At 61.6% G+C, this 24,151-nt stretch overlaps 1 long non-coding RNA gene across 3 annotated transcripts; it reads left to right on the forward strand.

The window, feature by feature from the left end:
- Positions 1 to 1,020: 1,020 nt before the first annotated feature.
- Positions 1,021 to 10,483, forward strand: LOC136993540 (uncharacterized). 3 transcript variants are annotated; one of them, XR_010885894.1, is made up of 4 exons: positions 1,021 to 1,082; positions 1,430 to 1,459; positions 1,779 to 4,141; positions 4,547 to 10,483. It is a non-coding gene; the product is annotated as an uncharacterized lncRNA (long non-coding RNA). The 3 variants fall into 3 exon arrangements; XR_010885895.1 differs by having other exon boundaries at positions 1,027 to 1,132; XR_010885893.1 differs by lacking the exons at positions 1,021 to 1,082; positions 1,430 to 1,459 and having other exon boundaries at positions 1,637 to 4,141.
- Positions 10,484 to 24,151: the final 13,668 nt, after the last annotated feature.

The following is a 24,151-nucleotide window of genomic DNA, read 5'->3' on the forward strand; positions in this document are numbered from 1 at the left end:
GCAGCAGTGCTGGCCCCTCTCCCCTCAGCCCCCCATGGCCGCCAGCCCTCTCCCCTCAGCCCCCCCCATGGCTGTCGGCCCCTCTCCCCTCAGCCCCCCATGGCCGCCAGCCCTCTCCCCTCAGTCCCCCCATTGCCGCTGCCCCTCTCCCCTCAGCCCCCCCGTGGCTGCCAGCCCTCTCCCCTCAGCCCCCCCATTGCCGCCGCCCCTCTCCCCTCAGTCCCCCCGTGGCTGCCACCCCCCTCCCCTCAGCCCCACAGGCCCCTCTCCCCTCAGCCCCCCATGGCCGCCGCCCCTCTCCCCTCAGCCCCATATGGCCGCCGCCCCTCTCCCCTCAGCCCCCCATGGCCGCCGCCCCTCTCCCCTCAGTCCCCCCGTGGCTGCCGCCCCTCTCCCCTCAGCCCCCCATGGCCGCCGCCCCTCTCCCCTCAGTCCCCCCGTGGCTGCCGCCCCTCTCCCCTCAGCCCCCCATGGCCGCTGCCCCTCTCCCCTCAGTCCCCCCGTGGCTGCCGCCCCTCTCCCCTCAGCCCCCCATGGCCGCCGCCCCTCTCCCCTCAGCCCCATATGGCCGCCGCCCCTCTCCCCTCAGCCCCACGGGCCCCTCTCCCCTCAGCCCCCCCAATGGCCGCTGCCTCTCTCCCCTCAGCCCCCCCAATGGCCGCCGCCTTTCTCCCCTCAGCCCCCCCAATGGCCGCCGCCCCTCTCCCCTCAGCCCCCCATGGCTGCCGCCCCTCAGCCCCCCCGTGGCTGCCGCCCCCCTCCCCGGGGCGGCCGGCGGCCATGTCGGCGCAGGTGCGGCGGGTAATGGCGGCTGTGTCGCCCGCGGCGGCAGCTGGCGCCGGAGGCGTGAGCGGGCGGCGGGAGGCGGGAAGGGGGCTCGGGGCCGCCTTGGCGGCGTTAAGCTCCGCCGGGCGCCGCGGCAGAGGGCCGGGCGGCGGGGAGGAGCCTGCATGGCTAATGCCGCCGCGCCGCGCCGCAAGGCTGCGGCACAAAGGAGCTGCGCGGCGGCGGCGGCGGCGAGCCAGGCCGGGCCCGCGGCGGCCTCCCCTCCCTTCCCCTCCTCTGCCCTCGCCGCAGGCCGGGTAAGCGCGCTCGCGGGACGGCGACGGGGACCGCGGCGCCCGGGGCCACGGTGAGGGCGAGGGTGAGGGTGAGGGCGGCGCCTCGTCGCGGGGCGCCAGAGCCGCCCGGCAGCGGCACGCGGTGGCGGCGGCCCCGGCGAGGCCGCGTCGCCGAGGGGCTCGTGGCCCCCGCGCCGCCCCGCTGCGCCTCTTTCGGGCACGGGCGGCTCCAGCTCCCGGCGCTCTTCCTGGCGTGCCGCAGGGCGGAGGCCGCCCGGGAGCAGCCCCGGTACCGCAGCTCCTATTAACTGATGCACCGCTTGTTGTATTTCTTCTTTTTTCTTTTTTTTTTTTCTTTTTTTTCCCAGAAACCTCCTCAAGGATAGGGCTCCGGACAGGTAAATGGATTCTTGCCTAATTTACAGTGCTCCCGGAAGGAAATTTAGCCAAAATGCTCGTTTACTTCTTGGTCTTGAGACCACCATTTTCTCCTAAATTTGGTGACCTTAAGTAGGGGATTTAGCGCGAGAGGCCGGGGCGAGCAACCCCCCCCTTCCCCCCCCCCCCCCGGCGCTTCAGCCCAGCCGTTCTCCCTGCAAAGAGTTAACCACAGCGCGTTTTGGGGAGCCATTTTCTCTCCCTTACTCTTTCAGCACCTTTTGCATGTGCAAATGCATCTCGGCCCTGAGAGCCCAGAAATAATAAGGGTTTTTTTAGCAGCTTCCGAGATTCCAGGGCATCTTTGTTATCCTGCCTCTGCCGAAGCCTCGGGAAAGGCAGAGCCTGGCCGGTCCCCGGCGGCGCAGCGGAGGCTGCAGACAAAGGGCGGCCGCGTCCAGACGCCGCTCCTGCAGCGAGTGCCTCGGTCCAGACCCCGGGCTGCGCGCCGGCCGGAGCAGAGGGCCCACGCTCTCCTCCCGGGAATGCCCAAATCCTGCTTCTTAAAGATCACCCTCTCCCGGCAAAGGTAAAAATTGTAAAATGCACCGTGCCTGCTGCACAGCGGCTCTGCTTCCCTTGGCTTGTCACAGAGGCAGCTCGCACCGGGGCACATGTCTGGTGTCTTAGCCTCTCTGCTCCTGCCTAGAGCAGCGCTCGCGCTCCTCTCTGGTTCCCTTCCCACTCAGGAGTATTTCTTTAGACCTTGTTTAACCTGAATGCTGCCTCCGGATGCTCAAACCCGGGGCACCCAAGAATTACAGCTCAGTGGTGCACAAAATGAATGTTTGGTTAACTGCTGCCCCTACGAAATTGTTTTTCTCCCCTTCCTATTTCCTGTATGTGCCTCATCATTGACCCGAGAGGGAAAACGTTCAGAAGCAGCCACTTCGGTGGAGATACTGTCCTGCCTACCCTTATTACAGACACCTCCTAGCTCAGATCCACGCAGGGAATCCATTTTCCGCATTCCTGAGAGCATCTCCCTTGCCTGCTACTGCACTTGCTTCTCTCCAGATCCTGCAGAGCCCAGGCACCCTTGCGTAGGCCCCAGCTCTTACAGTCTGTTCCCACAGCAGCGTGGTTTGCAAATGCTTCTTGGATGTGCTGTCCTTGAGGAAGGAGTTGTCCTGCAGGGGACTGTCTGCACTGTGAACAATAATAAACAGCAGGAAGCAATAACTGCTCAGCAGCTGAACTGTGGAGCCGTCATGGTCCTGCTCCACAGGGATTTTGCGCCACTGTTGCTTTTCCTACGCAGGTATCGCATGAGAACGTGAATTAGTGCAGTCTGACTGCTGGGTCCTGTCACTTGCTCTTAGATCAGTGCAAAGGTGGAACCGTAATGACCATAATGATGCTGGCGTACGTCCAGGCCAGTTCTGCTTAAAACAGTGTTTTGGGCATTAGCAGGATCTGACTGAGCCTGGTTTACCTGCAGCGGTAGGCGGTACCTGCTGCTAGCACGGAGAATTCCAGCACCAGACAAGGGCAAACTGTCCAGGATACTGCCGTTAGCTCTGGTGTGGTCTTTCCCGTCCCTCCCAGGATTACCCTCCTCTTCGGGAGCTCAGTGTGCGTCCAGGCCCACGGTGGGCACGGCTCCCTCCTGGCACTGCCGGGAGAAGCAGAAGGCAGAGGCTCTGCATTGCCCTTCACTCGCGTTATAGCAGCCCGGGCTGCTGTGAGTGTCCAGGTACTGAGGAGAAGCCTGAGGTGGAGCTGTGGGCTTGGGGTGGCATCTCGAGGGTGCGGAGCTCACCTGACTCTGCGGGAAGGGTCTGGGAATTGCCATGTTTTCCTTAGGCAGTGCCAGGACAGGGCTTTTCATCCTTCTGGGCTGAGAAGATGCATCTGCCTCCTGTCCAGCCGGGGCCTGTCCCCTTCCCCGTGACAGCGTGGAGCATGGCAGAGGAAATCTGCGTGGAGCCGGCGGGGTGCCCTGCTGGGGGCACCGAGGGCTGGAGGCTCCCGGCGCCTCCTCCGGCACGGATCTCCCCTCTCTGCCCTGCAGGGAGCTGGCCCCTGCCTCGCCCCGGCACGAAGCTCTGCCTGGCCAGCGCCTGGCCCATCCTGTAAGCTCAGCTCTCGGTCCCAGCAGTGGGGGGGTTGATCTGAGGATGCAGCCTTGGAAGCTTGATCCCATTAAGCCGCAGCCGGTCCAGGTCCTGCAGGGATGGGGGCCCGAGCTGCCTCGCTGGAGCCGTGCCAGGGGAGGACCTCGGGCAGCTGAGTTGGTGCAGCCCCACGTGTGCTCTGCGGGTGCTGGCTGGCACAGCAGCTCTCTTCTCCCTGCCTGCCGGCCCCACGGCTCCCCCGGCAAGGCCGTGGCAGGCTCTGCAGGAGGGGACAGCCCCAGGGACACTCAGGACAGGGGAAGCTTTGTCCAAGCCCTTCTGGGCTCCGGAGTGGCACCAGGCATCTGCCCCGGCCTCTGCTGGGCTCTGCCCGGGGATGGGGAGAGGCTGCCAGCGGAAAGTCCTGCATGTTGTTCTCTCTTGCTGCGTTGGTTGTTTTCTTTTGCAGCCGCTAATGACTGACCTGAGGTCTGTTCACACACAGTCCCCTGCGCAGCCTCCACGGCGGAGCAGCGAGACAAGACGGGGGGCATTTTACAGCACTCGCCTAGCCGCTGACATCAGGTAGGACCCCGGGGCGGGGGGTGACGCAGAGCAGCCCCAGCGCACGTCTGGCGCTTGGGGGCTCCAGCTGGCAGCAGGGATTCAGCCCCGTGCTCCTCCCCATGCCTTTGGACCCAGCCCGGGCGGCTGGGAACCAGCTTTAGTCCCTGGGTTTGATCCCGCTCCTGGTGGGGCTCCTCTCCACACCCCGAGCCCTTGCAGGCACTGCCTGGACTCCGGGCTGGTTCCCGGGGCCACAGTTTTCCCCTGGGGTCTGCATGCACGCGGGGAATGTGCCTCATCCCCCGAGGGGACACCCGCCGAGCCGCAGGTGTGCAAGGGCTGGGGTGGCCTGTGGGCCTAGCGATGGGCAGAGGCTGCTGCCACTGCGGCCGGGCTCTCACAGCCTCTCTCTGCTCCCCCCAGAGCCGCCGGCCGCCGGGGCGCTGCCCGAGCTCTCCCCGGCCAGCCCGGGCCGTGCCTCGCGGGGAGCCCGGCCGCGGGGAGCCAGACCGCGGGGAGCAGCGAGCGCCGCCTCGGGCAAGGACTGCGAAGCCGCGGGAGCCGGGCGGCCCACGTGGAGCTGCCTGCTGCGGGCTGGCACGGGCCCGAGCCGTGAGCCCGGCTGCCGCGAGGGACGGGGCCGAAGGACTGGCGGTGGCGATAGCCGAAGACGCGGGTCTGCGCGTGCAAGGTGCCCAGGGCATCCTCCCTTCCCTCCCGTCCCTGCGGCAGACGCAGAGCCATGGGGAAGGGGTGGGCAGCTGAGCGGCACGGGCAGGACGGGAGCTCGTCCTCTCCGCCAGCCCCATGTGGGTGGAGGAAGGAGGGGAGAGGACCGCAGGGAAGGAGAGGACGGGAGCGGAGCTGTGCCAAACCCCCGGATCCCCCCCAAGGCAGACTGCCTCCGTGAGCGCACCGTGCTGGGATGCAATAGTCGGAGCCCAAGGGGCCCCAGGCTGTCCCTGCCCAGCTTGAGCCACTTCCCACCTATCCTGCCCTGTCTCCCGTCTGTCCCCAAAGTCCTGGTGCTTTTCACTCCTACACTGCTGCTGCCAGGCCCTGGTGGGAGGAGGGACCCTTAGGGGCACTAATGGCCTCTACTCTGGCATGTGTGTTCTGAGAAAACACTTGGTTTCTGGAGCAATGTGAGGAAGAGGGGCTAGCACATGCCTCCCTCCCAAAGCCCCCCGTGCCAGGGCTTCGCGGCTGTGCTGGGCCGCTGTGGCCAGGACGTGCGCGCTGTGAGCCCGTCTCACAGTTGCACTGGTGAAGAGTCTGATCCAGCATTTTTCTCCTTAGCACAGAGCGAGGGTCGGGAGTGCAGCGACCTGTCGCGTGTTGGGCACTGTGGGAAGGCAGAGAGCAGGCACAGGTCGTGGCAGGCAGTTTGCAGGAGCTACAGCCCTGGAATACCAAAATGGAGAACCAGCCTTGTGGGGAGCAGGGATCCGTAGCATGAGGTGACCTGGGGGGAATACAGGGACAGAGACTGCCCTGGATACCTCTTCCCGGCCCTGCGTTATTTCTCTGGGTGTGGGGCAGAACTGACTGCTTCCTGCTGCCTAGCAGCAAATTAGCAGCATGCATTCGTTAGCTGGGATTCTGTCCTCTCCGGCAAATATCCCCAGTGAGTGGCAGTTTGTAATGGAGAGGGGATAAGTTATCAGGGCACATTTTCTCCAGAACGTGTGGTTTTTCTCCCCCGACCTCCTCCTCTTTCCATGAGGCAGTGGGAGCTCAGTAGAGACATGGAGCAGAAATCTGTCTCCAGGAGTCCTGCTCTTGCAGAGCCGTTAGCCTGCAGCCTTTGCTCCTGGTGCTGCTAGCATAGATTTCACTGTGCTCTAGTGATGCTTTCACCCATTCTCTGTCTCTGCTTCTTACAGCTCCTTTAGCGTCCCTAGCCTTGGAGCCTTGCAAAGCTGAGTCAAAGACTAGGGCACTGCCTGGACCGTCTCCTTGTGTGCACGGGTACCGGGGGGGGGAAGCACCTGCAGTGGGGGAACACTCTGCTCAGGGTGTTTTGTACCTGATGAACATGGATGGTAGGGGCAGATCCCCTTCCCTGCAAGGCATTTTATTCAGAAAGCATGTTGCATTATGTAGGTGAAATAATCCACTAACACCTTCCCAAATCTTGACCCAGTAGCAAAGCCCAAAAATGCCTCCTAATACGGAAAGCTAGAGTCCCTGCTGCAGTGAGAGCAAAGCAGACTAATCCCCCGGGAAGCGCTTCCTCCACCGGCAGGTGGGACTAGCCGTGACCAGCCGTGCATGCGTGTCGCTCTGCTCCGTTATTAACGTACTAACCCCGCGAGGATCTGCGCGGAGGCGCCTCCAGACACTCCTGCTAGTGACGCTGGAATGCTGAGTAAGTCACTCGTGAATGAACTAACCAACTAACTGGCTCTAACGCATGCTCTACTAACCAGTCTCGTTTCACTTTCTACTAACTGTCGACAGCAAATAGTGTCTTTAAAGGGGAACGGAAAAGCTGGGTAAGTACATTTGCAAAGTCACGGACATTGCCACGTCAGTGACAGAATCCATAGGCAGAGCCAAATATTGCAAGCGCTTCGACCAGGCAAGACAGCGAGCGGGGGCTCCTCCAGGTGCCTGCCAGCACCTGAACAAGCGGCTGCTTTCGCCGGGAAGCGGGGAGCCTCCCCTCGCACCCTTGCCCGGTGCGGCCGGCCCCCCGGGCCTGCGGAGCAGGGCAGCGGCTGCCCTGCCGCTCTGCGCAGGTAAATCAGGGAAGAGACACCTTCTCCCTGGTGTGTGGTGTGCAGTGCCGAGGCCTGTGTGTGGATTCTGTTGCTGACTCGGTATCCTAAAATGGTTTTATCAGCAGAAGCTTTTCAGTTCCTTTTTAAGCCAGTAGATCTCTCTCTGTTACTAACACATTCCTGAACTGAATTAAACAAACTAATTGTTGCTGCTTTTCTCTTCATTTATCTTCTAATATGTATGTTCTATAAGTAGGACAGATTATGCCATGCTTCTGTTTACTAACTGCTTGTACTAATCTTTCCTTACTTGTTTCTCTATTGCTACTAACAAATATTCTTTGCACTTTAACTTTCTGACGCTATTCACCATGACAAATGAACAAACGGCCTCCTCCTCTCCCCAGGGGACTCTCTAGGTTATGAACCTGCAGTAGTCTGGTTTTCAGTGCTGCTGACCATCTCTGTCTCCCATTAAGTACAAAGAAAGGGAAGATGCTCAAGGTGGGGGCGGGGGGAGCTTTGAACATTTGCCTGTTGGCCTCTTGTTTTCAGAGAAATTTCGGGAGGCTAAACGAAGCAAAGATGCTGAGTGGAAATATGATAATGCTGAAACCATTATGTTCCTTATAGCAGTTGGTAATTACCAGAAAGGTCCAGCAAGCCTAGTTTGCAGAGAGATTCAGACAAAAAGCAGTGATATTTCCATAAGCCCCATCAGCACCTGAGCTCGGGGCTCACGTGGAGGCGCAGTTCACCTGTCATTGGGAATGGCTCTCGTGCTGCCTTCCTGCTCCGGCACTCCTGAGCTCTAAGATGGATGCAGGGCACTCTCGGGCTCTTCAGTCTCTCTGTCTCTCCGCAGTTTATCTTGTGACCTTGATGTATGTGGAAAGCCATTGCCAACAGCGTGATCCTAACTAACTGCAAGGAGCCAAGGGCTAAGTCTAACCATTTGGTTGGTACTTGCAATGTTTATTCCCAGTGCCTAACGCAGCGGAAGGGGAGGGAGGAGTGGGAGGTGAGTGGTGATGTGCCGGCCGGAGGGCACTCTGCTATCAAGTTGTCTGATAGAGTTAGGATGCTGCTGACGCCATCCTGGTCTTGAGGCCTTGCTTTTGCTTTCTGTCAGTCTGTAATTTAGGTTAAACTTCCACTGCATTTACACTGATTCTGCTGGGGTTAAAGCTTCAGGATCTGGCCTATCTGCATTGTTTCAGCATGCAAACTAGAAATATACGGTTAAACATCATCAGCATTAAGTGTTGGCTTTTAACAACAGCACTGCTGAGACTACTAACAGGACAAAACTAACCCTTGCATGCCAGGAGGAGGGTGGTGGTCTCTGTGTTTCTAACCGCACTTCGGTCCTCAGGACAAAGGCCTGATTCATAAGGACATCCAAGACCATGACAGCCGGTGCAGGTGTTTGACACCTCCGTGCACCCAGAGACCTGTTGTGCCGGGTGTCGGTCTCGAGGAGCGCTGCTCCTCTGCACCCCGGGGACAACGGGGAAATGCTCTTCTCTGACCATAGCCAGGTGAAAGCGCTGTGCCGGCGTGTGCCATGCCAGCAGCCGGCCACTGCTGAGGGGAGAGGAGGGCACGGGGGCAGTGGGGAGCCGGGGGGTTCCTCTCCGTCCGCACGGAGGTGCAGAGCCAACAGGCAGGGTGGTTCTGCCCAGGTGGTTTTATGGATCTGGCCTGCATCCAGTTCCAGCTGCTCGCTCTCTCTCTCTCTCTGTTCTCCTTCCCTTTTGCTGTGTTGACTAACCCTGTGGTGAGGACCTCCTGTCATAACCCCGTGTCCCTGCTGGCTTGAGCCTAACAACTAACAGCTCTTCTGCTTTGTGTTGAAACGCATAGACCGAGAAAGGCCTCCACCGCTGCTGATCTTACTGCAAGTCTGCTGCCTGTGTCTGTAGCCGAAGTCTCTCTAACCTCTGTTATGTACTAACCGCTGCAACCTGTTCCTTTCAGTCTGACACTGACGGCTTGGTGGGAAGTCTTGCTGGGGCGCTCTCCGCTAACCTAGCTGCCTCCTTTCCCTTAACAGCTCAGTCCCACACCTGGCGGTGTGCATTTGCATCTGAAACGCTAGCCAGTCAGCCAGCTGCCATGGCCCGCCTGACCTTCTCCATATTAACCCACTAACCGTTCCCCCTCCCTTTTCTCAGCAAGGCTGGGATCAGGAGGAATTTTTGGGCTGATGCTCATCCGCTTAATTGGAGACGATGTCTGCCCCTCCCCAAATCCACAGGAGGCAGAGGTACTGCTGCAGGCTGAAGGGCAGAGAAGTAGCTCTGGCATAGAGTAAAAGAGTGGGGATGAGGAAAGAGCAGGAGACAGAAGGAGGAAGGCAGGAGGACAAGCTGGGTCCAGCCGCGGGAGAGGTGAGTCCCCCTTCCTTGGGGCAGTCTGGTTCAGGGCATCGGAGCCTGCACGTCCTCTTAAGGAAACCTGCAGCCTTCGGAGACGAGCGGGAATCCCTCCTGCCACCCCAAGCATTGGGCTGGCTTTGCCTGAGCCCTTCTGCTGTGAAGGACAGCCCTCCTCTGCCCTGGGGTGGTCCCTGCCTTTCCTCTCCAGAAAGGCTTTCCAGCCCAGTCCGGGTGGCCAGGAGTGACCTTGCCGGGTTGTTCCCTGCTCACCCACCTAAGGGAGTGGTGGGACCAGGAGGCCCAAAGGATGCCCCAGGCAGGTGCTGCCCGGCACAGGGCTAGTGCTTCCTCCTAGCCCTGCGGGGGGGGGGGGGGGGGGCAGCTTGCCAGCTCCCTCCGAGTCACTGTCCCCTCTCGCCCTCCTCCTGGCACGGCCCCCCCTCCTGAAGAGAGTGGGGGCCTGGAGCAGGGGGATGAGGGGCTCCATGACCGGCTGCTTGCCCCTTCCTCGGCTCTGCCCGCCACCCCAGGGCTCCCTGCCCCACGCCTGCGTCTCCCCTGGCTGCTCCTCGGCTCTCTCCCCGGCTTGTCAGCGCTGGCGATGCTCCATCCCAGCTGCCGGTGGGGCGCAACGCTGCCGGGTCCTGGCGTGGGGAGCCCCGAGGCCGTGGCGTTGCGGGAAAAGGCAGGAGCCCAGCTTAGAAGACCCTTATTCTGCTCCCGGGTGAGTTAGGGCAGTTACGGGGCTGGCGGCTGGCCTGACCTTCCCCTTCGCTGTCCCTGCAGCGGCTGCCTTACCGCAGGTGACAGGTACAGTGAGAGGCCAGTGGGTCCCCTCTTTGCAGAGCTCGCCGGGGACACCCCTGGCTCCGGTGTCTCGGTGTGGGTGGGAGGGCGTCGGAGCTGCCTGGCGGGGATGCCTGGGCAGCCCGCGTCTCCTGCAGAGCCCCCTCAGCTGCCGCGGCTCTCCGTGTGCTCCAGGGCCCGGAGCTCCCGGAGCCCCGTGCAGGAGGGGACAGCCTGAGCGCCGGTGCTGCCGCCGGCAGCGCCCTGCGGAGCCCGGCACCGGGGGAGGCCGGGCGAGCGGCACGGCTCCTGGGCCAGCCCTGCGGAGGAGCCGGGCAGGGAGCGGGGCTGCGCGCGATGCACGGTGTGCCAGGGAAGGGGGGTCTGGGGCTTGGCGCGAGGGCCGGGGCCACCAGCAATGTCCCTTCTGCCTGTAACCTCTGCTGTAAACACGGTGAGTCTGCAAACGCCTCTGCGGTCTGGTGTGTGTGTGTGTTGGGGGGTGTCACGGAGGGCTGGGGGACGGTGCCTGCTGTGGGGGGCTCAGCGCTGTGCCTGTTCCCGCGCCAGCCTGCTGCCTCCTCTGGCTCCCGGGGAGCCCCTGGGAGCTGCTGTGAGCACCGATGCTGCGGCGGCGTCCCCAGGCCTTGCTCCGGCGGGTCCCGAGCCCCCGGCGCATGGATGCACGGGGTTGCACGGTGCGTGGATACACGGGGGTGCGTGGTGCGGGTGAGCCCAGACCCGTGGCAGGGTGGCTGGCGGCTCTGCCCCGCCGTTGGGGGCAAGGTGGGGCCAGGCTGCTGCATGCCGGGGGGGAGTCTGGGGCTGCCCCCCTGCACTGTGCTGGGGACCGAGCGTGGGGGCCAGGCGGGCGGCTCTCACCGAGCTCATGGCAGCAGCCGGGGCTGCCTGACAGCAGAGCGGAGCAGGTCCGAGGGGGACAGAAATGCCCCTGCCGCTAGGTCCCACCCTGGGCAAAGGGGTTTGTCCTGCGCCGGCCGGGCTGGGCGCTGCGGGAGGGACGGGGCTGGTGTCACCTCCTCCACACTGGTGAGGACGAGCCTGGAGCGGAGCTGCCTGCCGGAGCAGCCCTGCTTAGCAGCTGTGCTGTGCCTGGGGGACCATTTTGTGGATTTTGGTGGCCAAGAGCTCTAAGAGGGGGGGTCCTGGGGGTGCGTGAGGGGGCTGCAGGGGGCACGAAGGGCCTCGCTGGCACATCTTGCTGTGCAGCTGGAGGCCATGCGGTGGCCCCGGGCGAGGGCAGTGGGCGAGCGGGGGGCCTCGCACAGCCCCTACCCCGCCGCACGGGGCTGCCCGTGCCCAGGGCGCAGGATGCAGCCGTGGCCCCCGCTGCAGGCTGCGCTCCGGGGCGGTGGGCGCCCGCCGGTCCCCGCGCCCGGCCCGGCCCGGGCAAGGCAGCAGCAGATGGAGCTCTTGCTCCAGGAAAACCCTTCCCGGGCGGGCTGCTCCCCGGCTGCTCCGCTGCTGCTGCCCTGCTGCTGCCCCCAGCCCCGGGGCTCCGCGGCTCTCGGCCGGCTGCCCCGGTGGGCTGTGCCTCTTTCCCTGCACCGCGGGAAATGCGTTTCTGAGCACGGGGGGAAAAGGCGCCCGGACGAGCAGGGATCCAGCAATGCAAGCAGAGAGGTGCAGCTGCCGCCTCCCAGCACCGCTCGGCCGTGCCGGGCCGAGACGTGCCGGCAACCCCTGTGTGCCAGCGCTGCGTGAGCCCCGAACCCCCTGGGAAGGGGAGTGGGGTGATGCCCCCCAGGGCAGGCCAGCAGCCGGTGCAGTGGGAGCCTGCGGCACGGTGGCAGCGGGGGCTCCGCGAGCGGCCGTGCTTTGCCTGGGGCAGCTGCGGAGGGGGCACCTGCCTGGCCGTGCTCGCAGCTAGCGGCTCCCGGGCTCTGCAAGGCTGCGCCAAGCTCCCGGCCCCGGCACGGCCCCTGCTCCCTCCAGGCAGGGTGGGAAAGGAGCAGCCAAAGCGCCATGTTTATTTTCCCCCCGGTAAGCAGCATTTTGACATGTCACAGCAAGTCTCTCAAATGCATGTTGACAGAAAATGTGTACAAGCAAGAGAAATGTTGTTCATTTGCATCAAATTGCAAAGTGATTTGGTGGAATTGATAGGTGGCATTTCTGTTAGCATCCGTAAAGACGCCGTGTTCTGCGGCGCCGCGCAAGCGGGAGCCGCGCGGGTCCGGGGCGGGGGCGCCTGGGAGCCGCCCTGAGCGTTGCCCACTGCCCAAAGCGTCCCCGTCCGAGGGCCGGGGCTGCCCCTGTCCCTGCCGCGCAAGGCCTGTCCTGCACCCTGCGCGGGGCTGCCCACGCTGGTGGAGCCCGTGGGAGCTGCCGCAGCATCGCCGCAGGCCCCGAGGGAAGGTGCCTCCGCGCAGAGTCTGCAGCTGCGAAATATCCCGCTGTCCATAGCTTGGCGATGCCTGAATAGGTTTGGAGTTTTTGCTCCCAGATCTGCAAAAGTGACACTTCAAGAGCTTTTGGTTTTCCGTTTACCCCCTCCCTCGTTCTGGTCCGGGAGGCGAACCCCGCGCTGCTCCCGCACGCTCGGTCTCCGGAGGCGGTGGCTGCGGCAGGGATCCAGCGCCGTGACCTTACGCTGCATCCGTCCCGGTGGCCCCTGATGGGGCTGTTCTCCAGGTCCGAGAGCTCGATCCCGCAAAGCGCGGCGCTTCTGCATCCCCAGCGCCGCACGGGGACAACGCGGGGAGACCTTGTTTGGCCAGAGTGTAGCGGCGTGGATTGAAATGTGGCTGCACATGTGGCCTCTTGACCTAACCTCATTAGGAAGGTGGAGGTAAAACTAATTAAGATCATGAAGTCCCAAACTGCGCATCTCCTGGTATAATTTATGTCTGGCCGCTCCTCATTCGCACAACTAAAGTTGCGCTGGGTTAATATTCTGCGAATGCTAAAAGAGCAACCATGCAAAACGAGAGCGATGGCAGCAGCACCTCTCGGCACCGGGGCACGGCCCTGCGAACGCCGGACCCCGCGGCAGGGGTTGCGGCGGGTTTCTGCACTTTGCGTCCCAGCTGGCGCCTCGCCGGCCCTGGCCGCCGGCGTCACTGCTCATCTCTGCTGCTTTCCGAGGGGCACGGTGCCGACCAAGTGGCGTTCATTTGTTTTCCAGATGGTTATGACTATTTCATATCTTGCAGCAAACAGAGCTGAAAACCATATGTGAAATAATGAATAAAGCTGAAGCTTAAGACAGGAGATCCCTGGCACATCTTGGAGCAATTAAAATATCGGTTACAAACTTCCGTGCGTGTAAAGCCACCGTCCTTTCTCCTCCTACCTTTGTGGAACAAGACGGTGGCTTTGACTTGGTTGGGAACCAGAATAAATATTTAATTCCCACCTGAAACAGAGAGCGCAGTAGCAGGGCTGGCGCGGGGCGTCCCGGCGCGGGAGCAAGCCCCGTGCACGGCGCTGGCAGCTCAGCGTGCGATGGGCTCCGGGGCCCCGTGGCCACGCGCTCTCATTAATACGGGCAGTTGCAAGGCGATCCGTAATTAGATGCTAACTGAGTTTTCTCTAAGTTGGGTGAGGGAAGGTCAGCAAGGTAGAACCGGAGTCAGCTTATTGTTATTATCAATCAATAACCTATTTATTTTCCAACACTCCTATTAACCTCTGCGAGCCGCCCGCCGCCTCCGTCTGAAGGGCTGCGCAGTCCGCCTTGCTGACTGGACAACTCTGATTGAAAATGCAACGGCGACCCGACCCCAAAGGCAGAATCCAATTAAGATCATTTTCATTTGTAGATTAATATTTTTTAGCGTGTTCTACATTCCTTGCTTCAGCATTTCGCGCAGGAACTGCTGCCTCATTACATGAGCAGCCCATATCGGCAGTGTCATAGGAAAATAATTACAACTAATTAGGCGCCGAGACGATGGGATTGTCCTTTCGCGGGGAGCGCGGGGCTTTGCTCAGCCTCTGCTGCCTCCCGGGCAGCCGGAGCGGCGGCGGGATCCCCGCTCCGGTGTGCAGGGCGCGGGATGCCCTGAGGGTGCCGAGCCCCCGCGGGGGCTGCGGGAAGAGCAAAGCGCAAGGAGCCGTTGTGTGCCGAGGCACCGTGCGCGCGGGAAGCCCTGTGCTGCGGCCTGGCCGAGCCTGGGAACGTGCGGGGACCCACGGCCGGCCCCGTCCTCGTCCTCATCCTCATCCTCGTCCTGCCAGCCCCATCCTCGCCCGGGGACCGGCGCATCCCTGCCGGTGGGTCCCATCCGGAGCCCCCGGCCGAGGCTGGTGCGGAGACGCGCTGGGGCGCGCAAGGTGCTGCGGTAATTGGCTGATGAAGCTTGGCCTTAACGTAAAGTCCATTATTAATAACGTGACTTTGATAATAAAAAGATTAAAATTAAGCTGATGGTGGGCTGGCTGCCCTTTCCGCGCTGCAATCATCCCTCATTCATATTCATGAACCGCTCATTAGTAACCACTGCTTACGAGCAGCCCGAGCAGCCGAACCGCGCAGCAGCCACCAGCTCCTTAACTGCTTAACTTGCTCTCTGATTACCAACATCAAATTAACTCTGCAGAACGGATCTAATAAGCTTCCCGGTGGCTTCAAACCTCCTTGAAAATTGCTCTGATGTCTCCATGGGGCCCTATTAAAAAAAAAAATTCTTCCCCTGCGAATATTGCACTCTTTCGGTGGGCGACACACGGGGCGGGCAGCTCCAGGACCCGCCGCAGCCCCGGCCCTCGCTGGCGGGTGCGCGCTCACGTGTGCGTGCTCACGCGCGCTCGCCGCCAGCGTGCACGGCGAGGCTGCTCCCTGCAGGCCGCCGCCGCTGCAGCTCGTTCCTTATCGGCAGGTGTTTCGGCTGCGGAAACGGCTGTTTGAACTGGTCGGGAGCTTTTCCTGGGAGCTCAGCCGCCACCGTGGCGAAGCTGCGCCCCGCGCGGGCGGCAGCATTGCTGCCCTCACCTCCCCCCCCCGCCCCGCCTGCTTCTCACGCCTCCGGCTTTGCTTCTCCCAAACCCGGCTCTGATGAAAGACGCGTTTCTTTTTGAGCTGTGCTGGCTACTAAAAACTCTCCGAACTCCTGCGCCGGTCGGCGAGAGCCGCGAGGGCCCCAGCTGGCAGCGCCCTCCTGCCGCCGGGGCTCATCTCTGAGCCTGGGTCAAACACCTCCGAGCCTTAATTTGCCTGTTTGCTAACTTGAGGCTTGCATAACAAAAGAATAAATAAGAATGACCTTTCAGTTTAACTACATTTTTCAGATGTGGAAAATATATCGACTTTCCGAAAGGGGGTTGCAAGGGGCTTTGCGGCGGCTGTTTTGGAGGGGGCGAGTGGGACGGCAGCCGGAGCCTGGCGGCTGAGGGGACGGCCAGGTGCGCGGTGCATGGTGCCTGGTGCATGGTGTGTGGTGCACAGTGCATGGTGTCCAGTGCATGGTGTCCAGTGCATGGTGTTCAGTGCGCGGTGCACAGCGCATGGTGCACAGCACATGGTGCACGGTGCATGGTGTGCAGCAGGACTCTCCGTGTGCACGTGCTGCCCATATCGAGCACAGAGCCGGCTCAGGTCCCCAGGAGCGAGACGCGGGGGGGCTGCAGGGTCCAAGGGACGGCGGCGAAGCACGGGGACGATGGCCCAGCCTTGGAGGAGGGCTCTGCACCGGCAGCGGGGCCTTGCTGCGGGAGCCGTCGGGGTTCGGTCGCCCCAGAGCCGCCAGCTCCTGGGCCAGGCATGACGCTGGTCCACGTGGGCTCGCCGCGGCGGGGGCTCCGCTCTGCGGGGGCGGCGCCATCGGCAGCTGCTCGGATCGGCGCGGAGGGTGGGGGTGGCTTCCTTGCAATTAGCTCTAATTAATATTTCAGTGGCTGCCAGCCAGCGCGATTTTGCCTAATGCGAAGGAATGTGCCCCGGCGCCCAGCGTCACGTGAGCCGCGAGCCCAGCGCTAACCCTCCATCTCTCCCATTGCCATGGCAACGGCAGGCGGAGGGCCGTCAGGAAGCGCAGGAGAAAGCCGGCGCGAGAGGGATGCTGCCGGCGCCTAGAAATACATCCTCGCTGGTGCGGCCAGAAACGGCGCCCCCGAAACCCCTTGGAGAGGGGCTGATCGGCTCCGCTTGGGAGGCTGCAGCCCCGGCAGGACACGGCTGTGCCCAGGATGCTGCGGTGCCTGGGACACAGTGGTGCCCGGGATGCTGTGATGCCTGGGATGCTGCGGTGCCCAGGATGCTGCAGTGTGCAGGATGCTGCGGTGCCTGGGGCATGGTGGTGCCCGGGATGCCGTGATGCCCAGGATGCTGCGGCGCCCAGGATGCTGCAGTGCCCAGGACACTGTGGTGCCCAGGATGCTGCTGCGATGTGCCGTCATGCAGAGCCCAGCCTGGCCTGCTGACGGCTGCTGGCTGGGCACTGCGATCCCAGGCGGATGCAGCAGGGCCCAGAGCAGGCAACCAGGATGGGAGGCGGCGAGCTGGCCCAGCACTCGCCCCCAGCCTCCCTGCTTGCGGCTGGGCTCGCTCCCTCCGCTGTGAGCGCACAGGAGGCTCGGGAGCAGCGCTGCCTGTTGCTGCTGTCGCCCAGGGGAAGATACAGGGTGTGCAAGGTGCAGGGTGTGCAAGGCACGAGGTATGCAAGGCACGGGGTGTGCAAGGCACGGGGTGTGCAAGGCGCGGTGTGCACAAGGCGCAGGGTGTGCAAGGCACGTCCAGGCCCCCGATGCAGCACGGGAGCCCCCGCGCCCCCCTGCCCAGGGCTGCGGTGCTGCCAGGCTCCTGCGGCTCCCGGGCCTCTCCCGCGCTGACGGCACCAGCCAGGCGGCTACAAATTCCCGCGCCCGGCACATATTTCCTGCGCGCTGGTGAGCGCCTCTTGCAGCCAGCCAGCGACAGGCGAGATTTAGTGGGCAGGATGCGGAGAATTTGTGCATCGGTTCCCTACTTTATGGCAGAGGAGCCGGAGCGATGGCGGCAGGGCGCAGCCGGAGCCGTGCCGTGCCGGACTGGACCGTCGTTCCCGGACCTCCCTCGGGGCCGTCGCCCCCTGAGCGCCCGGATCTGCACCGGGGGCCACCAGCCCCCGCGGGCGCGCGGCATGCCAGAGCAGCGGTTTTCCAGGGGCTCTTGTCCAGACGAGGCAGGGGGATCCCAGGCTTCTGCAGGGCCACGAGGGACCCGGCTCACCCGACCCCCCGCAGCAGCTTCGGAAGGGCAAAGCCGGGCAGGGAGAAGCTGCGCCGCCCCCTCACCCCGGCGTTCGGTCCCCACCGCTCACCCCCGGCGCCCCCTTCGCCCTCCATATTCCCAGATTCTGCCTAGAACCGATGTTAATAGTGGTTTATTTCAGGTTTTCAGCCCACTTTCTCCCAAGCAAATATTTACGCTGAGCTCCATTTTCCATTTCTTTTCAATTACCGCCGTGTCTGATCACCTCCCCACAACTCTCCTCTTTAGCCATAAACACAAATCCTATTATCTTTTCTCTTTCTGTGTATTTGCCCTTTGATTTAAGCTGCATTTTCTCCTGTTTTCATCAGTTCTGGGCCTCTCCTGCTGTATATCTCCCTGTTTATCTACTTTCCAAAGGCCTCCTCTTATTTCTCCGGCCCTGATCAATACGGCTGCGGAGCCGGCTGGCAGCTCCTCTCCGATACCGCGTGTAGTTTTTCTTGGGGGACTTGTCCAGTATTTCTTGTTAAGCTTCTGTCTCAGCTCGCTCCGTTTCTCATTAGGCTTCAGCGCTGCCCTTGTAGTATTTCTTGTATTTCCACGCTGCCCGGCGGAGCCCTTGCAATTCGTGGCGGCGAGGCTCGAAGGTCTCGCTCCGCAGGGGCTCCCGGGCCCGTCCGGCTCCGGTCTGAAGCGGCGAGCGCCGTGACACTTTGATTTTCAGGTGGAGAAAAGGACGTCTCTGCTTGCAATCCTGGCCATGATTTTTCCTAACGAAAAGGGCAACGGGGATTATTTGCATTTCACAGCCGCTATTGCAGGGGATATATTTACGGGGGAAGCGTGGGCGCGGGGGCGGCTGGGAGGCGTCCGGTGGCTCCGCCGTCCGTCCACCCCATCCGGTGTCCCGCAGCCTGCAGCCGGCTCCGGATGCCCGCGGGGCTGCTCTGGAGGCTCCGCTGCCCCACGGTGAAACGCTCCCCCAAATCCCCTCCCCGGCCCCCTTTCCCAGGCCGCTCGCCGGCCAGTGAGCAGCGCTGCTGTTTTGCAGGCGCCTCCACGCGTTCTTCCCAAAATTTTCCTTCTGCAGGAAAAGCTGGTTTTAAAATACGCCCCAGCTTTCTGGCTGTCAAGAGCTGGCAAACGTATTGCTCTCCGTGGCTGCATTTCTGAGTATTAAACATGACGCGCAGTAGCCACTACGCAATATTTCCTTGGATGCCACTGCACCACGGGAGCCAAACAGTGTCCTTTAAAATAAAACCAGTTTTTCCTGTCTCCTCCACAGAATAGCCTTATTTATACACGCCCAAACAGCTGTTACTGTAGGTTAACCAAAGCTTGTAAAAACATTTCTCAAACGCCCTTAACTTCGCCTGGTTTGTTATTGAAATTGTTAATCTTTGTTTTAGAAATTTTTTTCCCATCACACTAGTATAAAACGGGCGAATCGGGGGCCTTCTCTGGCCACCCGGAGGTTTCTGCCCGGTGCCGGCACTTGCAGTTTGCATTTCTGCCTGGGAAAGGCCTTTGCTCGCCCGCGTGCCTGCGTCCACGCGCTCCTCCGCCGCGGCCCTTCCCAGGCCCCGTGGCCGGCCAGGACATTTGGGGTTTGGTGCTTCAGGCTTTTCTGGAAGCCGTGTGAAGCTGCCGCGTGATCGTGCAAGCGTCTTCTATTGCCTCGGTTCTCAGCTAGACCAGTGCAAACGGGACTCAGAGCAATTAAACTACGTTTAACTCAGTTCCAATAAATAGTATTTTAATGTTCCTACCTGAGAATCACTTACAGCTTAACTGATCTCATTTGATCATCTCATCTGCAGGGAAAAAACGGTCCGGTGTAAACGCCGCCGTTTTCCTGACCTGCCAGGACGGGCGGACGAGGCCGCCCCGGAGGACGCTGCTCGGCGCCGTGCACCCTGCCCTCCGCTCGCACCTTGCTTTCTGCGTCTGGGCACTCGCCGAAGCAGCTCGCCGCAGCCGATGATAAACCCTTTCTGCGCCACTGGGAAAAGCCTACGGGGACTTCGACACAGGCTTAGCTTTTACTGGAGATCTACAGAATTAGGAAGTTGTCCTTAAACCCTTGTTGCAAGCTTTGAATCCAGAAGGATGGAAGCGATTCAGCTGGATGGAGACTGCAGCTAAAAACCTCCCGCCCGACAGACCCCCCCGGCGGCAGCTGCCTCCCCCGGCTCTTTGCTCCTGCTGCAGCAGCGCAAACCCTCCCCGGCCGCCGGGCAGGGACGAGGCGGCAGAAGGAGACGCCGCCCTGCGGATCGCGCCAGCAAGGGCTCGGGAGCACCGCGGATGAGCGGGGCTGCGCTGGGGCAGCAGCACCCCCTCCCCGGCCCCCCTCGAGCAGCCCGGGGGAAACAACCTCCCAGGGAGAGAATAACCGGCATCATCGCACCCCTTGCAAAGTGAGGAAGGGATCGAGAGGAGGCTGGGAGCTGCCCCGTCTGCACCCTGTCGTCCTGCACGGAGCGAAGGGCAGCGCAGCTCCGGGCCGTGGGACAGGCTCCCGGCACCGAGTAACACGCTGCACCCCAAATCCAGCCTGGAGACCAGCCCCGGAGCGCCCAGCCCTTGGGCAGGGAGACGAGGGACCCCTGCAGCGTGGGAAGCGGGTTAGCTACGCTGCCAAGCAGCGGTGCTATGCGGTGCGGTGCGGTGCGATGCGATGTGATGCAATGCGATGCGATGCGATGCAATGCAATGCGATGTGATGCGATGCGATGTGATGCAACGCGATATGATGCGATGTGATGCAACGCGATATGATGCGATGTGATGCAACGCGATACGATGCGATGTGATGCAATGCAATGCGATGCGATGCAATACGATGCAATGCGACGTGATGCTATGTGATGCAATTTATATCTCTAAAGTCTCTAAACTCTCTTCTCCTTCCCTCCCTGCCCCCAGCCGAGAGCCCAAAGAGGCCACAGCTGCCTCCACCTCTCCCATAGCCAGGGCCGTCCCTGGTGCAGCTCAGCACCGGCGGCTGTGGCCTGTCCTTGGGATGCGGCACTGGCTCTTCCCCAGCCGCTTGGCTGGCGCCTCTGAGGGCCCTGGGACGCAGCACCTGCAAGGCGGCTGGTGTCAGAGCAGCCCCTGCCGCCCCTGCGCCTCGTTAGGAGGCTGCGAAGGAGCCGCGTGGGCCCGGCACCGTTTGCACGGCGGGTGAGTAATCGACGTCCTCTCCTGTCACCCTGCGAGCACCATTTCTATGCAGATGATCCTCTAATCTAGGAGGGGAAAGCCAACCACTGATGAAATTCAATCTCATCCTCAGCCTGATTGTGATAATTTGCAACGAGCTAAGGGAAAGTGAATTATTATTAAATGCAAATAAAAGTTAAATAATGCCGTTTGGGAGCTGCTCTATGTCGCACCACCCACATAAATCAGGAGGAGGTTTAACCCAGGGCAATGCATCACTGCAGGTAGTTACCACCTCTGAGTACCTGGCTTTGTGTCCAGAGCAGCCCAGGCCCTCAATTACCTTGCTATTAATTGGAGGCAGTGATTACACTGATTGGAAAATGAGGGTTGGATGGAGCTTTGCTGCACCTGCTCCCCAGTGGGTCCTGCTGCAGGGGAGGTTGCAGCGGGCTGGGAGCTGTGCTCCTGCCGCAGCGTGCCTGAGCATCGCTGTGCATGCTGGCATGGCACGGCATGGCACAGCACGGGGCGGCTGGGCTTCCTCCTCGGTGCCCACTTCCTGGAGAAACGTGGAACCGGAGAGGGGGTTTGCACCTTGTTCGGAGGAGAAGCGTCCCGATGAGGTAACGAAGCAAACTCTGGGCAGCGGCGGCGCGGGCGCAGGGAAGCCCCGGGCGCGCGGAGGCGTCGGGACGGCCGCGAGCACCCGCAGGGGCCGCGTGCCGAGGGGGGGGGGGGTTCGCCCCATCCCACCGTGGGGCGGCCGCTGGGGGCTGCTCCTGTGGGTCGCGGCCGCTGGAGGGGGGGGCCGGCGGCCCCGGGGGCGACGGGGGTTGATTAGCCGCTTTGCTCCCCGCGGCTCGTCCCGCGCTGGGGACGGCTCGCGGCAGGGGGAGCGGAGCGCGCGTCCTGCCCGCGCGGAGGGGCGACGGAGCACCCTGATGGTTTTATGTCACTGTAAATCGTCTACCAATCAAAGGGCTGTCGGAGAGGTATTTTTAGGCGCTGCTGCGCAATTAAGCCTTCTCGTTAGTCTCAGGAGGAGAAGGGGCTGTTGGTTTACTTGCAAACGCTGGAGGTAATTCTCTAATGGCTCCTCCACCATTACACAGACGCTGTTCTCAATCTCTTATCATATGTAATCCCTAATGATTCCTCCGTTATGTCCTGTTTTATTAAAGCGCCATTGAACTATAGCCTATTGATTTAGATTTCACAGACAATTGAAATTTAAATTGACTCCAAATTGGATGTCTCCACGCAATCTGTGTTCTGTACTAAAGATGGATAAAATGCTTCTATATTTGATAACAACTTGTAGCAGAGGCGCGTTGTAACGTCGAGAAGCGCGAGAGAGTCCCGATCCCTGCAGGCGCCTCGGGGGGCCAAGACCGCCGCGCTGGCCGGCTGGTCTGGATTTAGGGCAAAACGCTGGGATATTGGCGCTTCCCCTGGAAGGGGAGGTTGTGGAAGCGCCGGCTGGGTGAAGCCGGTGCTTTGCTCCCCGGGGCGGCAGGTCCTGCCCAGGCGGTGCCGCTCGCCGGGCCCCGTTCCTGGGAGCGAAGCGGGGAGCCGGGGTCCGGCCTGGCATCGTGGGTCCAGCGGGACGGGAGCACGGAGCCGGGGCTCCTTGGGGCTCTGCCTGGCCGCCGCGGTGTAAATAAGGGGGAGTCGTGGGCTGCTCTCCGCACTGCTGCCGCTCGTGCACCGCCCGCCAGCGAGAACGGCTCTGTCGGAGCAGACCGTAACGCCGGCACGGATAATCCTTGCGGAGCGATGAACTGTTTGCGGGCTGACAGCCGCGGCGCTGTCGGGAGGGCGATCCCGGAGGAGCTGCCGCCACCGGGTCCGAAGGAGACGAGGCTCCGGTGCAGCCGCGGACATGCCGCTGCACTGGGAGAGGAGCCGGACGAGGTGCAACTCGTCCCGGGCTTTTAGAGACGTTTACGTTTAATCTGCGGTTTAACATTCCTGGCGGGAATGCTGCACAGCTGAAGAATGTTTTCCCCAAGCCTTTGCTCTCATTTCTGACGTTTCACCCGTCACATTACGTGCTTTCTGGGGCAGTGAAACGGCAGCTCGTCTCCTCGAGCGATGGACACGCCGTTTCTCGAGGAGACGAGCTCCGGGCACCGTCCCATGCTCCGTCACGGACAAAACCCTCCTAAACGAGGCTCTGAACAAACAAGCCGCATCCTTGGAGTGAGGTGTGCCGGTGTTTCCAGCACCGGGCACCTGGCCGATCCTGCCGGCGGGAAGGATAACCTGCCGCTAGATACCCTTGGTTAAAAACACACCCTGCCTTTAAAGCCCACCTAAGCTCCCACCGCCGGAGCTGTCTCCCAATTTGTCAGGTTGCTGCGGCTTTCCGAGAATGATAGACAGTAATTAAAACTAAGCTAATAACCTCCCCGCTCCTGACATTTCTACAGGGGTTTTGTTCACCATTATCTACATATAGATTAAAAATTGTAATTGGACCAGAGATGGGGTTAGAAAAATCCACCACCTTCCAACCGACAGTTTGCTAGTGAGTGACACTTTGAAATTCTGTTTAATCTGAGAAAATTGAGTCGAACTCGAGTGAAGTTGAGTTAGGCTGAAGCACCCGCGCTGGCCGGGAAATGCCCTTCCCGGCGCGGCGAGGGCGTCGGAGCGGCTCTGCTCCCGCACGGACATCGCGGCTGCGCGGGCCAAGCTGCTCCCCGTCCCGGGCAGCCCCGCAGGGAAGCGGGTGCCGGGGCACCGGCCGGACCCTGACCGGCCCTCGGAGCAGGCGGACGCGGGGTCCCCACGGCGGGAAGCATCAGCTGCGGTTTCCGTGGCAACGTGGAGGATGCTCGCCGCGGAAAACAGGAGCCACCGCTGCCACCCGGCCCGGCGCTCGCCGAGCACGGCGATCCTCCGCCGGCGGCTCCTCCTGGGTTATTTACAGTGATTTTTATTCCAATCTATAGCAATCCATGACCACTATAGACATTTAATTATTACTGCAATAATTATTATAGCACAGTATTAGTAATGGAGTAATGACAGCATTTATTTTAAACCGTGACATATTAACTGAGCAGGGCAGTATTAATTGCAATGGTGAATTATCCTTATAGACGCTATTTCAATTATTGTTTTGTCACTATTGCGTTTATGACAGTAATAATTACATATCTAATATACTCATTATTGTTAGATATACAGAATAAGTCTGAATAAATGCAGCAATTAAGGGGTAATGTTCCTGGTGGGGAGTTGAGGAGCAATAAATGACTTTTGCGGTGGGTTTTATCGCCGGGTAGAGCAGGGGCTCTCCAAGTCCCGGGTGTCGCCGGACTGAGCTCGGGGCTGGGAAGCCTCCCGGCTGCTGCCGGCGCTCGTCCCCGAAAGCCTGAGTGCCTTGGCCGGTGGGGCCCCGGAGGCTCCCGGCTGCAGCGGGTTGTCGGTGCCGCCGTCTCCCCGCGGCTCGCGCTCTTCCTCGCGCTCTTCCTCCTCTCCCGTTTGCCGGCTGCGCTGGTGGCTCCCGCGGCCCAGTGCTGCTGCCGGGATCGTGCACCCTGCACCGCCCTCCCGCGCGGCAGAGGCGGCCGGGTGCAGCGGTTTCCGCCTTGGCTGTTCCCTTTCTCTCCCCGCGTGTGCGTTTCCCTTATTTTGTCTTGTTTTGTCTTGTTTTGTTTAGCTGCTTCCCTCTCGCACAAGGCTGACGAGGCTTTCGATGCTGGTCGCTGCCCGAGGACCGAGCCGGCTCCGGTCGCGGTGTCGGAGCCCGTCCTGCGGCGGGTGCCGAGCTTGGCGCGACAGGAGCGCGAGCAGCTCC

Source organism: Apteryx mantelli, chromosome 17 (genome assembly GCF_036417845.1).
Source record: "Apteryx mantelli isolate bAptMan1 chromosome 17, bAptMan1.hap1, whole genome shotgun sequence".
Lineage (NCBI taxonomy): Eukaryota > Metazoa > Chordata > Aves > Apterygiformes > Apterygidae > Apteryx > Apteryx mantelli.